This window comes from Chenopodium album, chromosome 17 (assembly GCF_948465745.1).
Source record: "Chenopodium album chromosome 17, dcCheAlbu1.1, whole genome shotgun sequence".
NCBI classification, from domain to species: Eukaryota; Viridiplantae; Streptophyta; class Magnoliopsida; order Caryophyllales; family Amaranthaceae; genus Chenopodium; species Chenopodium album.
In genome coordinates, this window is record NC_137850.1 from 44,411,666 (window position 1) to 44,424,943 (window position 13,278).

Below are 13,278 nucleotides of genomic sequence, written 5' to 3' on the forward strand. Positions count from 1 at the left end.
CACTCTTCCACTCTTCGCACCGGTGCACCCTCGGGTCTCCGTCTTACATGTCCAAACCAACGCAGACGATTTTCCCTTAATTTATCTACAATGCCCGCCACACCTACTTTCTTGCGAATAACCTCATTTCTGATTCTATCTCTTAAAGTGTTTCCACACATCCACCTACTTTCATTACAGTTCAGAGGTCATTAATCAAACTCACAACATAAACCATGTGAGGCGGAAAGAACCGTATAAGGAGTACATACTAAGATAAGTGTATAATGACCACCCCGTTTCAAAGGCGTACGGCGGTACGGAGTATCTGTTACCATAAAGGTGATTCTACTGAAAAGGACTGAAGACTCAGCTTCCACAAGCACGAAAACCAGAAAGAAAATATACAGCTAAACATAATAGAGAATTATACATAAATTCTCACCTAGTATAAGAGGGTTACAAATGTTAAATACTAAACTGAAATGGCCATGGAAAAACGATGGGCAGAGAGTAGCAAGAAAGAGAATCAGACATGCCTATTATGAAAGAAAAAAACAAAAACAAAGAAAATTCTCCGTACAGCTGTAATTTTTGCTCCCAACCCATAATAGAAACAATTTCAAGAGAGAAAAATGCATTATGTAGCTTTTAGCCAGCTTGGATGACTTACATCAACAAACACAGGAGAATGGACATGGAAATAAGAAGGAACAAAACTGCTTAAAAGGTGGGAGCCTAAACCAAGATTCATAAATGAGATCGAACCACCAGCAAGGGAAACAAACTAACACATCATCTTGATTCTGGTCACCGAGGAACTGCAAAGTCTAAAATCCCAAGAAAAGAAAAATAACAGAAAATTAGTGGACTGCTTGAGAGACCATCCTTACAGTAACAGCTAAGACTTAACACCAAGGGAAAGGAATAGAAAATACACTATAACAGAGAAAGAAGGCAAGACAATAATAAGATAGTACCAGAGCTTCTCAAACATCTAACAATTTGGATCAATTGATTCTAATATGAAAGGAACTGGTGGTCAAATAAGATACTGTATCCTAAAGAAAGGCTAAAAAGGCCTAATGACACTCCTGTCTATGGGTTATCTTCACTACAGACAGACTATTTACCTATAACTCCTAAAGCAGTATGTGAATGGTGATTGAATAATGAGATCATATGAATCTCTTGAAGATCATGGTACTTCAGTATACATGATTTAAAACCATGTCAGACTCAAAACTTCAAGCCTGAAAATTCTTTATTGCACGACAGTATGAGCCAAATAGCTCAGTCCTCAAAGTACACATAATTATCATATCCTTTTTTAGAGTATTCCTCTTCTCCTACTCAAAAGACCAGCACAGAAGATTCAACAAAGCACAGCATGTATCAAACCAAGGAAATCAAGCTACCTAGATAAGTAGATAGCAATATAGTATTTTTGCAAAATTATGACAGGCTTAAATCCATTGAAATTGGATAATAATATCATACAGAGCTCAAAAATTTAGTTAAAAAAAAAAAAAAAAAGTAAATGGTTGACTCAAGGAACAAGTCCAAATTGTCAGACATGGAATCCCTCACAACTCTTTCAATTATTACAAGAAAAGATCCATGAACACCTAATCATATAATTGCTCCATTAAAGGTGTTGTAGAGCTCGTCACAAAGGCAAAGAAAATCCTATAGCAACAAAGAGATGAACCAAGTCAGTGCACTGAAGAAAAAAGAACACCATCATCTTCCTTGCAAAACCAGTAAAACACACAGGCTTAACATTCAAGTATGTGGAACATTAATATTCTTCTTCTTGTATTTTCATTGTTTATTCTCCATATAAAGCATAAAACACCTTTTCTACTGAAATTATTAGAATAGCAGCAAATTAAGATTGTGTATGGCCAGCAGCTCAGTACCATAAAGAATTATTCTTCCCCCAACACGAATAAGGGCTCTACTTAGAGGGTGTACAGGTGTAATCATTTAAGAAAAATATAAATAAAAGTAATTAACTCATTAACCATCAGTTGCTTTCAGTAAAACACTGTTTAGGTTCACAACTTCACACAAACAATTATCTCATCATGCCACACATATTTATAGGTCCACTGAAGCACCCATATATCTTCAGAATGATACATGCACCCCCACAAAAATTTGACATTGTAGTCTAGTCTACTTTCACCATTTACCTGTCACTATAATTTATAATAACTACCTAAAAAGAGGCCTTACAAATCTTTGACCAAATTACTGCTATAGACAAAAATTAGAAGCCTAATTCATGAAATAATATTTGAACTTAAGTATAAAGAGCCATTGGCTGCACAACAGCAAGTGAGTATACAAAGTAAAGTTGAGGCTGATGGCTTCTTGGAAAGATTCAAAATCAAGGTTGGTTGCAAAAAGAATCTCTCAAAGGTAGGGTTGACTTTCATAGACTTTTTACACAGCGAGCGCTTGCTAGATGGCCGTCATCAGAACTCATTTCTTTCGAAGCGACTAATGGTAGGATATTTCATCAATTAAAATTGCCTTGGGTGTCCATTCGGTTTTCGGTTTAGATTTAGCCCAAATCCAATCCGATCCGAAATAAATTTCGGTTTTTAATTTTCAAATCCAATCCGATTCGAATTACTTACCAAGTCCAATCCGATCCAATCCGAATTATAATTTGGTTATTTGGATCCAATCCGAAAATCTGAATTAAAATACGTTGCTAATTTTTTTGGGTCTAATGCGATTATAAAAATAAAATTGCAATAATAAAATTTCAATTTTTGAAAGTATAGTAGTACATGATTTATACAAGTAAAGGTGGGCACGGGCCGTGCCGGCACGCGGGCGGCACGGGCCCGGCACGACGCCGGCACGGTACGGCACGGCGGCCCACCAATGGGCCGTGGGCCGTGCCGTGAACACAAAATTTGGAAAACGGCACGGGCACGGCGGGCGGCACAAGACTCGGCACGTGGGCCGGCACGGCACGGCCCGTGCCTAGCCGTTGGAAGTAGCCGTTTTCCAACAGCTATAAAACGGCTATTTTTCCCACCCAAAATCCCTATAAATACCTCATTTCTTCCTCCAAAATTTTCACAATTCATCAACTCATCTCTTCTCTCTTATTCTCTAATTTTCTTATTCTCTAATTCCTATAATCTTACTCTTTTTCTCTTTTGTGCAAAGAAAAAAAAATTTCTATTCTCTTATAAATTTTACATTTTTACTTTTATTAGTCTACTACCAAAATTATATATATATATATATAAAAAAAATAAAAAATAAAAAATAAAAAAAAAATTCTTATATTTACACTCGGGAAATTATAAATTTGGGAAAGCAATTGAAGCGTCATTGTAAGATCTAACTCAACATGTAAGATCTAACTCAACTTTATTTTAATTTGTTGTTGTTGTTGTATTTTCATTGTGGATAATTTAGATAGTTAGCGAAATAATCTACTATTATTATAATTATTTTTGAAAACTTAATTTATATAAAAACTACTTACTAATTCTTATTGCTATCGTTATTATTATTGTTGTCAATTGTTATTATTATTGTTATTGTTAATTTGCTATTTGTATTATTATTGTTGTTGTTGTTATTATTAAATATCATGGCATCAAACCCGAACACTTCCTCCTCCTCTAGAAAAGCCAAGTCAAAACGTAGGGAATCACCAAACCCAAACACTTCAATGCCCCCCCCCAACACTTTTCCCTCCCCTAACATGCCCTTTCACTCCCCTAACATGCCCTTTCCAAACACTTTCACCCCTTTCTTTCATCCCCAAACCACGGGAGGGCAAGAACAAATGGATGATATGGCTCCTTGGACTATTTCGGGATTTCAACAAACCCATTTCTCACCTCATTTATACGGATCACAACATGAATTTTCTATTCCTAGTAACCAAGGTAGCCAAACACAAGCCTCCGGGTCGAGTGTACAATCCACCCAAATGCCTAACACCCAAAATCCTAACATATTAGAGTGTGTGTACCGAAGAGGAATTTGCTCAAACCAACCGAAAGAGTGAAGTTTGGGCACATTATCAATTGAGTAAAAATGGAACCAAAGCCCGGTGTCGGACTTGTAGTAAAATTTTCTTGGCCGATACCAAGGGAGGGACGGGACACCTTAGTAGACATTCAAAAAGATGTGGTGGACCATCTAATGATCCAACCCAACCCAAAATTTCTCATTTCCATCCACAAGGCTTCACTTATAGTTATGAGAGAGATAGGGATGAACTTGGGAGAATGATTGTACATGCCGAACAACCTTTTCTTTTCGCCGAAAATGATACCTTTAACAACTACATTAACCGAACACTATAACCCAAACACAAAAAAAATCTCCCGAAAAACCGTTCGATCTGCTGCCATGAAGAATTATCAAGAGTATAAATTGAAATTAGTAAATGAATTGGCTAATCTTCCTAGTAGAGTTTCTTTAACTGCCGATGCATGGGATAGTGGATACGGACTTCACTATTTATGTGTTACTTGTCATTGGTTGGATAATGATTGGTTGTTACAAAAACGCATCATTCATTTTAAAATGCTTGAATACCCTCATACCGGTCTTAACATTTCTCATCATTTAATGAAAGCCATTGATGCATATAGTCTTAGGGATAAAATCATGTCTATGACTTTCGATAATGCAACTTCTATGACATATAGTGCGAATTTGGTTAAACCCCAATCGACCGATTTAGTATTAGATGGAGAAGCACTTCATATTAGATGCATTTGTCATGTTCTTAACTTGTGTGTGAAGGATGGAACACAAGCAATTGGTCCATTTTATCACAAAATAAGGAATGCTATTATGTCTATTAATAGCTCTAACTTGAGATATCAAGAATGGAAAGGTTTTTGCAAGAAACAAAGGAGAAAGATTATAAAAATAGCACCGGATTGTCCAACTAGGTGGAACTCCACCTATGAAATGTTGAGTCGGACAATCGAGTACAAGGTTGATTTAACACTTTTTTATAATATGAAATTTCCACAATGTGCTTTACTAGAAGATGATTGGGCTAATTGTGAAAAATATATGAATTTTTTACAATTACTATATAGTATGACACATTGTTTTTTTTTTGTATATAATCCTTGTTCCCATTCTTTTCTTAGCAATGCATGTTTACTTGCACAACTTTTTGCCGAACATCGATTACAATATGAATATCATGGATATCTTCCATCTATGGAGGAAAAATGGCGTAAATATTACACTAATATTCCTATGATTTATATTTTTGCTTCTATTTTAGATTCTAGGCAAAAAAATGATGGCACTTTTTTATTAATTGATATTTATTATAGTAAAACTCCGCCAGTGGGTTTCCCGCTGCCAGTCCCAAGCCTGGATAAAGGAGGAGGGTTACGGTAGGCCAGTGACAGCCAGTATAAAACTTCGTCACATCCCATGACATGAGCCAAACAGATATTTTCGTGGGGGCGTTCCCTACTCAGCGACGCGCTGCACTTCCTAGACCCGGGTGTAGTGATAAGTATGCAAGGGTTGCTAGGTCGTCGCCCAGAAGCGACGCGCCACATTGCCCGAGTGTGGTGTCAAATGAGCAAGGGCGTGCCATTGGGGCGTTCCCTACTGAGCGACGCGCTGCACTTCCCAGACCCGGGTGCAGTGATAAGTATGTAAGGGTTGCTAGGTCGTCGCCCAGAAGCGACGCGCCATATTGCCCAATTGTGGTGTCAAATAATCAAGGACTTGGAGTTGGGATCAGGAGGGAGCGTGGGAGAAAAGAATTTAGTTTGCGGATTGGTTCTTGGAATGTGGGGTCTCTTACGGGAAAATCAGCAGAATTGGTAGAAGTAATGAAAAGACGACGCGTGAACATCATGTGCCTCCAAGAGACAAGATGGACAGGAGAAGGAGCTCGAGGCTTGGTTTTGGGGTATAAGGTATGGTATGTTGGGCAAGAAACGAGCCACAGAACAAGGAATGGTGGAGCTAGGAACGGAGTTGGTGTGGTTCTCGATGAGAGGTTGGCAAAAGAGGTGATCGAGGTCTATCGGAAGAACGATAGGTTGATAAGGCTGAAGTTGCTATGTGGCAAGGAGATTGTGAATGTTATCAGTGCTTATGCTCCCCAAGTGGGTTTAGATGCAGAAGAGAAACGACAATTTTGGGAGGACCTAGACGAGGTGGTGCAGGGTGTCCACCACTCAGAGAAGTTATATATTGGAGGGGATCTAAATGGGCACGTTGGGGCGAGCCGAGATGGCTATGAGAGTGTCCATGGAGGCTTTGGGTATGGGCAGAGGGACGCCGGTGGTGAAGCTATTATGGATTTTGCCCAATCATATGATTTAATTTTGGCTAATACTTGGTTTAAGAAGAGGGATTCACACTTGATAACTTTTCGGAATGGAGCAAATGCAACTCAAATAGACTTCCTGCTCACAAGGAGCATAGATAGACAAAGTTGCATAAACTGTAAGGTTATCCCAGGGGAGAGTGTGGTCACCCAACACCGGCTATTGGTAATGACTATTCGTCTGAAAGAGAAGGCGAAGAAAAAAGTTAGACAAGAAGAACCAAGGATAAGATGGTGGACCCTAAGGGATGCAAAAGCTAAGGTTTTTACAGAAAAGGTAATTGAAGAAGCGGATTGGGATGGAGAGGTGGATCCGGACATGACCTGGTTACGAATGAAGAACTGTTTCCTAAGAGTGGCCAAAGAGGTCTTAGGGGAAGTAAGGGGAAGAATTTCGGTACAGAGAGATACTTCGTGGTGGAATGAAGAGGTGAAAGCAGTAATTAAGCAAAAAAGGGAATGCTATCAAGCCTTAGGAAAATGTAGGAGTGATGAAACCTTTGCAGCGTATAAGGAGGCTAAGAGTAAGGCAAAGGCAGCTGTTCGCCAAGCAAAAGAAAAGGCATATCAGGAGGTTTATGAAAAGCTTGATTCCAAGGAGGGAGAAAGGATCATTTATAAGATGGCAAAGAGAAGACAAGAGGCAAGGAAGGATATTGGCATGGTGAAGTGTGTCAAAGATAAGAACCAAATGGTCCTAGTGCAAGAGGAGGGCATCAAGGACAGGTGGAAGGGGTACTTCGATGAATTATTTAATGGAAGTAATGGAGTTGTGATAGGAGATACCTCTATGAGTGATGAAGAAATCAACATGGAGTATGTGCGAAGGATTAGGAGAGTAGAGGTGGAGATTGCACTGAGGAAGATGAAACCTAAGAAGGCGGTTGGCCCTGATGGGGTACCGATAGAGGTGTGGAGGTGTTTGGGTAAGATTGGTATTGATTGGTTAACAAACCTTTTCAACAAGATATGGACGGCTACAAGGATCCCACAAGATTGGAGGAAGAGCACCTTGGTCCCGGTTTATAAAAACAAAGGAGACGCTCAAGATTGTTCTAACTATCGAGGAATTAAGCTTATGAGCCATACTATGAAGTTGTGGGAAAGGGTGATTGAACAAAGGTTGAGGGCATGCACAAGCATTTCAGATAACCAATTTGGTTTTATGCCTGGGAGATCTACTATGGAGGCAATCCATTTGATAAGACAAATGATGGAGTTTTATAGGGTAAAGAAGAAAGATCTTCATATGGTCTTTATTGATTTAGAGAAGGCATATGACAAGGTGCCAAGAGAGATACTTTGGTGGGCAATGTTGAAGAAAGGTATCCCACGAAGGTATGTAGACCTAGTTAAGGATATGTATCGGGATGTGTCAACAAATGTGAGGACATGCGGAGGGTTGACAAAAGATTTCCCTATTACAATCGGATTGCATCAAGGGTCTGCATTAAGCCCTTTTCTTTTTGCAACGGTTCTAGATGAATTAACTAGACCAATTCAAGATGAGGTTCCATGGTGTATGCTGTTCGCAGATGATATCGTTTTGGTGGATGAGACTAAGGATGGGGTTAATGTCAAGTTGGAGCAATGGAGGCAAAGGTTGGAATCTAGAGGGTTTAAGCTAAGTCGGAGTAAGACTGAATATTTGGTATGTCGTTTTGGCACTCAGAGGGGGACAAGCAATGAAGTGGTGAGTTTGGATGGAAAGGATTTGACCATGAGTGAATGTTTTAAGTACCTAGGGTCGATCATCCAGAAGAATGGTGACATTGATCAAGACGTGACCCACAGGATTAAGTCAGGGTGGCTTAAATGGAGAGCGGCCACGGGAGTGTTATGCGACCGCAGCATTCCCTTAAAGTTGAAGGGAAAATTCTACAGGACTGCCATAAGACCAGTGTTGCTCTATGGTACAGAATGTTGGGCTTCTAAGAAAGAGCATATTAAAAAGATGGAGGTTACGGAAATGCGCATGTTAAGGTGGATGTGTGGAAACACTTTAAGAGATAGAATTAGAAATGAGGTTATTCGCAAGAAAGTAGGTGTGGCGGGCATTGTAGATAAATTAAGGGAAAATCGTCTGCGTTGGTTTGGACATGTAAGACGGAGACCCGAGGGTGCACCGGTGCGAAGAGTGGAAGAGTGGGACCATGGAGGGATTAAACGAGGAAGAGGGAGACCAAAGATGACTTGGTTGGAAGGAGTGAGGAAGGATATGAAGTGCATGGATTTACGTGAGGATGAAGTTTTGGATCGTAAGGGATGGAGGAGAAAGATTTATGTTGATGACTACACGGAATAATCAAATTTGGTTCATGTTAGCCGACCCCACTTTTGGGATTAAGGCTTTGATTGATTGATTGATTGATTGATATTTATTATAGTAACATGAATTGAGAAGATGATGTTGAAACTTTTAAAAATAAGGTGACTAATGAGTTTTTCTCTTTATATAGAGTTTATGAAAGTAAATATGGAACCGTGTCTCGATTTGCCCCTTCTCAAACATCCAAAAACGTAAGTAAACGGGCCAAAGGTTTATTTGCACAAGCTGCTAACATGATATCCAAGTTTTCAGGTACGGAATCAACATCAACTAGGAGAACACAAAGCGATGTTTCGGAGTTGCAAATGTACCTAAGTTTCGATTTCATGAAAGACATGGACGATGAAGAGAAGTTTGGCCTCGACATCCTTGATTGGTGGAAATCACAAACCATGAAACATCCAATTTTGTCGGCAATGGCTCGTGATATTTTTGCTATCCAAGTCTCCTCCGTTGCCTCCGAAAGAGCTTTTAGTGCGTCGGGACGGGTTTTAGACGATAGAAGAACAAGACTAAAACCCGAAACACTTGAAATGTGTGTTTGCTTCAAGGATTGGTTAGATGCCGAAACTCGTTCTCAAGATCGTACTTATGCACAAAACGACGACGATGAAGGAACGTCGACTTCTTTTAGTTCTCATACTTCTCAATCAACTCAATTGGCCGATGACCTTGAACCACAAGAAGACGAAGACGAAGACGAACAATAATAATTACATTATTATATATTTACATTATACACTATCGTACAATTTTTGTATTATCGAACTTCGTATTCCGTATAATAAATGAAGTTATTCACCAAATATTGTACGATTTTTAATTATCATTAATTATTTGTATTATCGATTTATCGTACCGGCTACCGGCATATAATAAACTAAGTTATTCTTCAATTTTTTGTGTTTTCGAATTATCGCACTCGTAATTTTTTTTTTTATTATATGCATTGTTGTTTTTTGCTAAATTAATAAAATTGTTTTTATTTGTTTATTTAAACTTAAACATAATTAGATAAATAATTTATATAACCTTAATTTAAATAAAGTTGTTCAAAACAAAATATATTAACATTAACATAAACATAAACATAAATTAATCACTTTATTTATATAAAATTAAGTTATACTAAAAAATATATATATATATATATATATATATCGTTTTGTATTTACATTTATTATTAAAAAAAAAAAAATGGCACGGTTTGGCCCGCGGCCCGGCCCGGCACGGCCCGCCAGGCACGTGGGCCGTGCCGTGCCGTGGGCTGGGGTGTGCCAAAATTAGGCACGGCACGGCACGCCCCCCACCGCGGCACGGCACGGCCCGTTGCCCATGTTTATATACAAGTATTGAAAACATAGGTTTACATGATTAATATTATATTATTATTATAATCATAAACATAGTTTAACATGATTAATATTAACAATATTTTTTTTGTAAAATAACACTTTCATAATTCGGTTATTTCGGTTTTTTGGATCCGAAAATCCGAATTTTCAAAAAAATTCAATCCGATCCGATCCAATTTAAAGTTTGGATCCGATCCGAATTGATAATTCGGTTTGGATTGGATTGGATTTCGGTTTTTATCCGAATAATGAACACCCCTATTTACATGCCAATTTGTGTGAAGAGATTTTCACGGAGCTGTTACCTGGTGTGCCTAATCCTGAATTTCGGAAGAGGGGCAAAAAAAAAAGGAAAAGGCAGTCATGGATTGCCAGGTATGTCCAGTCTAGAATTGATCACTACTAATACAATTTACCCCTTGGTTTTCCAGGTAAACTGAGCCCTTACGTTACTGTCACAAGGTATGTCCACTCTGGAAATGATCACTACTCTAAAGAATACTGCAGCAAACTAGGTATATGACATTATGCCGACTGGCTGTGACTCTGTACACATATAAAGTGGAATCTTAATGTATAAAATAAATACAATGCATCAAGCATATAGAGTACACAACATGTTCTAGGGTTATAGGTTGAATATAATGGAGATGGTAGATATTGTCACAGTAAGTTTGCTAAAGAGCTAAATCATGAAAGTGGTATACTTATATTAAATCAGTTTGCACCCTCCGTTACCGAAGTGTATAAAAAGGCACACCTAAGGTGCTGAGCAATTAGGGTAGAGCGCCTTTTTAGCTCTAGGCAAGGCACACTTGAGGCATACATATGCAAATTTCTTTAATAGTTTTAAAATGAGCGCCTTACATCAAAGAGTCACACCAAAGCACACCTGGGCACAGCAGGATCTTCATCACCTCATTGCCCCTTGATCTTTCTTTATACATTGCCACTACCAACCCCTCATACATTAGATGCTAGTTCTCCACTTTCAGATCTTATACAGGGTCTCAATCTGTTGATATAGCGTTTTTAATACAGGCAGGATGGAGCTTATACTATCTGTCTATCTCTATGAGGTGAAGGTCCACTGGGGAATCCTGAGAAGAGAACTAGAGAAGTGCTATGCACAAGTGACAAGTCTTCCACAATCACAGAAAATTGAACTATCGTAAACGTATCTCTGAGAATTACATTGTCGATCATGTATTGGAAGAACTGAGCTTCAAATCTTTAAACCTAATCTTTTTCATAATGATAATCTAACATTCTGCTTTACGCAAGGATAAAGAATATCTTTTTTCTAAGAGAGAGACACACATATGGAGATTGACTGTCTTTCACTTGCTACAAGTTCCTAGAAGGTATGTTGCAGCTGCTTGCTTAATGCATACTAAAAAGTGAACTACATTGCTTGTAAATTGCTAACCAATTATGTTTGGATAGAAAAAAATGGACAGAAAAGAAGAGAAGAGAAAAGGAAGGATGCATCATCATTTGCTTGGATATCTAATGTAAGGAGGGAAGGGGTGAGAATTGGAAAAATCCACTTTCCTTCCCTATTTAATAAACCAAATGTCTCCATTCTTGGAAAGATTTGGATGGAAAATGAAAGGTAACCTTCTCCTTCCCCTCACCTTCCTATCCCTTCCCTTCCTTCCCCTCCCTTTCCCTTCACTATTGTTATCACATAGTGTTAGTTCAACAGTTATGTCAAAACATACAAGTAGCCACACTAAGTACAATTCCAACAAATAGAAATAACCCATTTCCATTCTTCCCCCTTCTTCCTCACTCCTCTCTTCACTTTACACATGTTATCGAGTTTCATTCCTTCTCATTCTGTCATCCATGGTAATTCACCACTATATGCGTACATGCTCTCAACTTAAAACTCCCCCCCCCCTGCCCCGCCCCCCACTCCAACCAATCAAAGAGAGAAACCCAAAGGAACATCGAGAGTCAAGGCATTGACTAATAACACAATTGCAAGTTACAATAGCAATCAACCTTACCATACAATCAACTAGTATCGGACTGTTTTTCATCAAATATATATCCCAGAGATCACACATGAGTCAGAATCAAAGTAGCAAATTACATTCATACAAACCTAAACCACAACTAACAACTTCCATATTATTACCATAATTTAAGATCAGCCCACAAACCCACATTTTATAATCTATGATTCTAAACTCGATCATAAAATTTCAATAACAAATTCAACAATTAAAACAAATCACCTAATGAAAGGCAGCTCCAGCAGCTGGAATCAAGAGCAAGAATCGACGTAAGACGAGCCGAAGCAATTGCACTATGAAGCGGCTTCTGTGACTCCACCATTCCCAACATTGATGCCAACCTTGAACAAAGTAACAAACCAACCAATATAAATAAATAAAATTACACAAAAAAATTTAAAATAAATTTTAAAAAATCCAATGAATGAACTGAAGTAATGGGGTACCTAGAAGCGGAAGAAATGGGTCTGTTTGAAGATGAGGAAGCTAAAAGCTGCTTTGGAGTGAGAGAAAAAGAAGAGGGTTTTGATCGAACCGCCATTAATCTAGCTCCTGAAGCGATGGCTGATCGTATTCCCATTGTTGCCATTATTGTTTTTACAGGTTGAATGCAGAGACAAAAAAAAAAAGGGCTTAAACCCTAAAAAAAAATAATTCAGGGGGGTTTTGGATTAGCAGGAAGATGGGTGTTTGAGGCTTGACTTGAGCACGATGGTCAATTGGAATTTGGAAACCACAGTACTGCGTCGTTTTGGTGATATTATTTTTTTATTTTTTTTAGTCGGTAAGGAGAAGGGTCCTACGAAGTATATAATAATGTTTTTATAATTCGTAAAACCCAAAATAAAATCAAATTGTACTTGGCAAAATACAAGTAGTATATGAATTTCATTGATATATGTCAACAGTACATTTGAAAAACACAAAAAGTCACCTATTAATTTATTAATACGTTGTACAAAAATCAGTATAAGTAGGGTTGAGTAAAACTACCCGAAAAATCAAAAATTCGAAAACCCGATTCATAATCGTTTTGAAAATTAGAGTACCCGATCTGATAAACATAACGTTTTGGGTACCCAGGGAGATAATTTGTTAACGGGTATGTTTATTGGGTATCATTTTTAAAATAAATGATTACCCGATCCGATCCGATAAGAAATTTTTTGTTTATTTTTCCTACTTAAATCTGTTTTTCCAAAATTTAAACTCTTAATTTACTTCATAATT

General features: G+C 38.1%; 1 long non-coding RNA gene across 2 annotated transcripts; it reads right to left on the minus strand.

The window, feature by feature from the left end:
- Positions 1–493: 493 nt before the first annotated feature.
- Positions 494–12,693, minus strand: LOC145588135 (uncharacterized). Of its 2 annotated transcripts, none has more exons than XR_014101548.1 (3): positions 12,495–12,693; positions 12,271–12,389; positions 494–809 (listed from the first exon to the last, which is right to left on the minus strand). It is a non-coding gene; the product is annotated as an uncharacterized LOC145588135 (long non-coding RNA). The 2 variants fall into 2 exon arrangements; XR_014101547.1 differs by lacking the exon at positions 494–809 and adding an exon at positions 1,440–1,668 and having other exon boundaries at positions 12,495–12,692.
- Between the last annotated feature and the right edge of the window lie 585 nt (positions 12,694–13,278).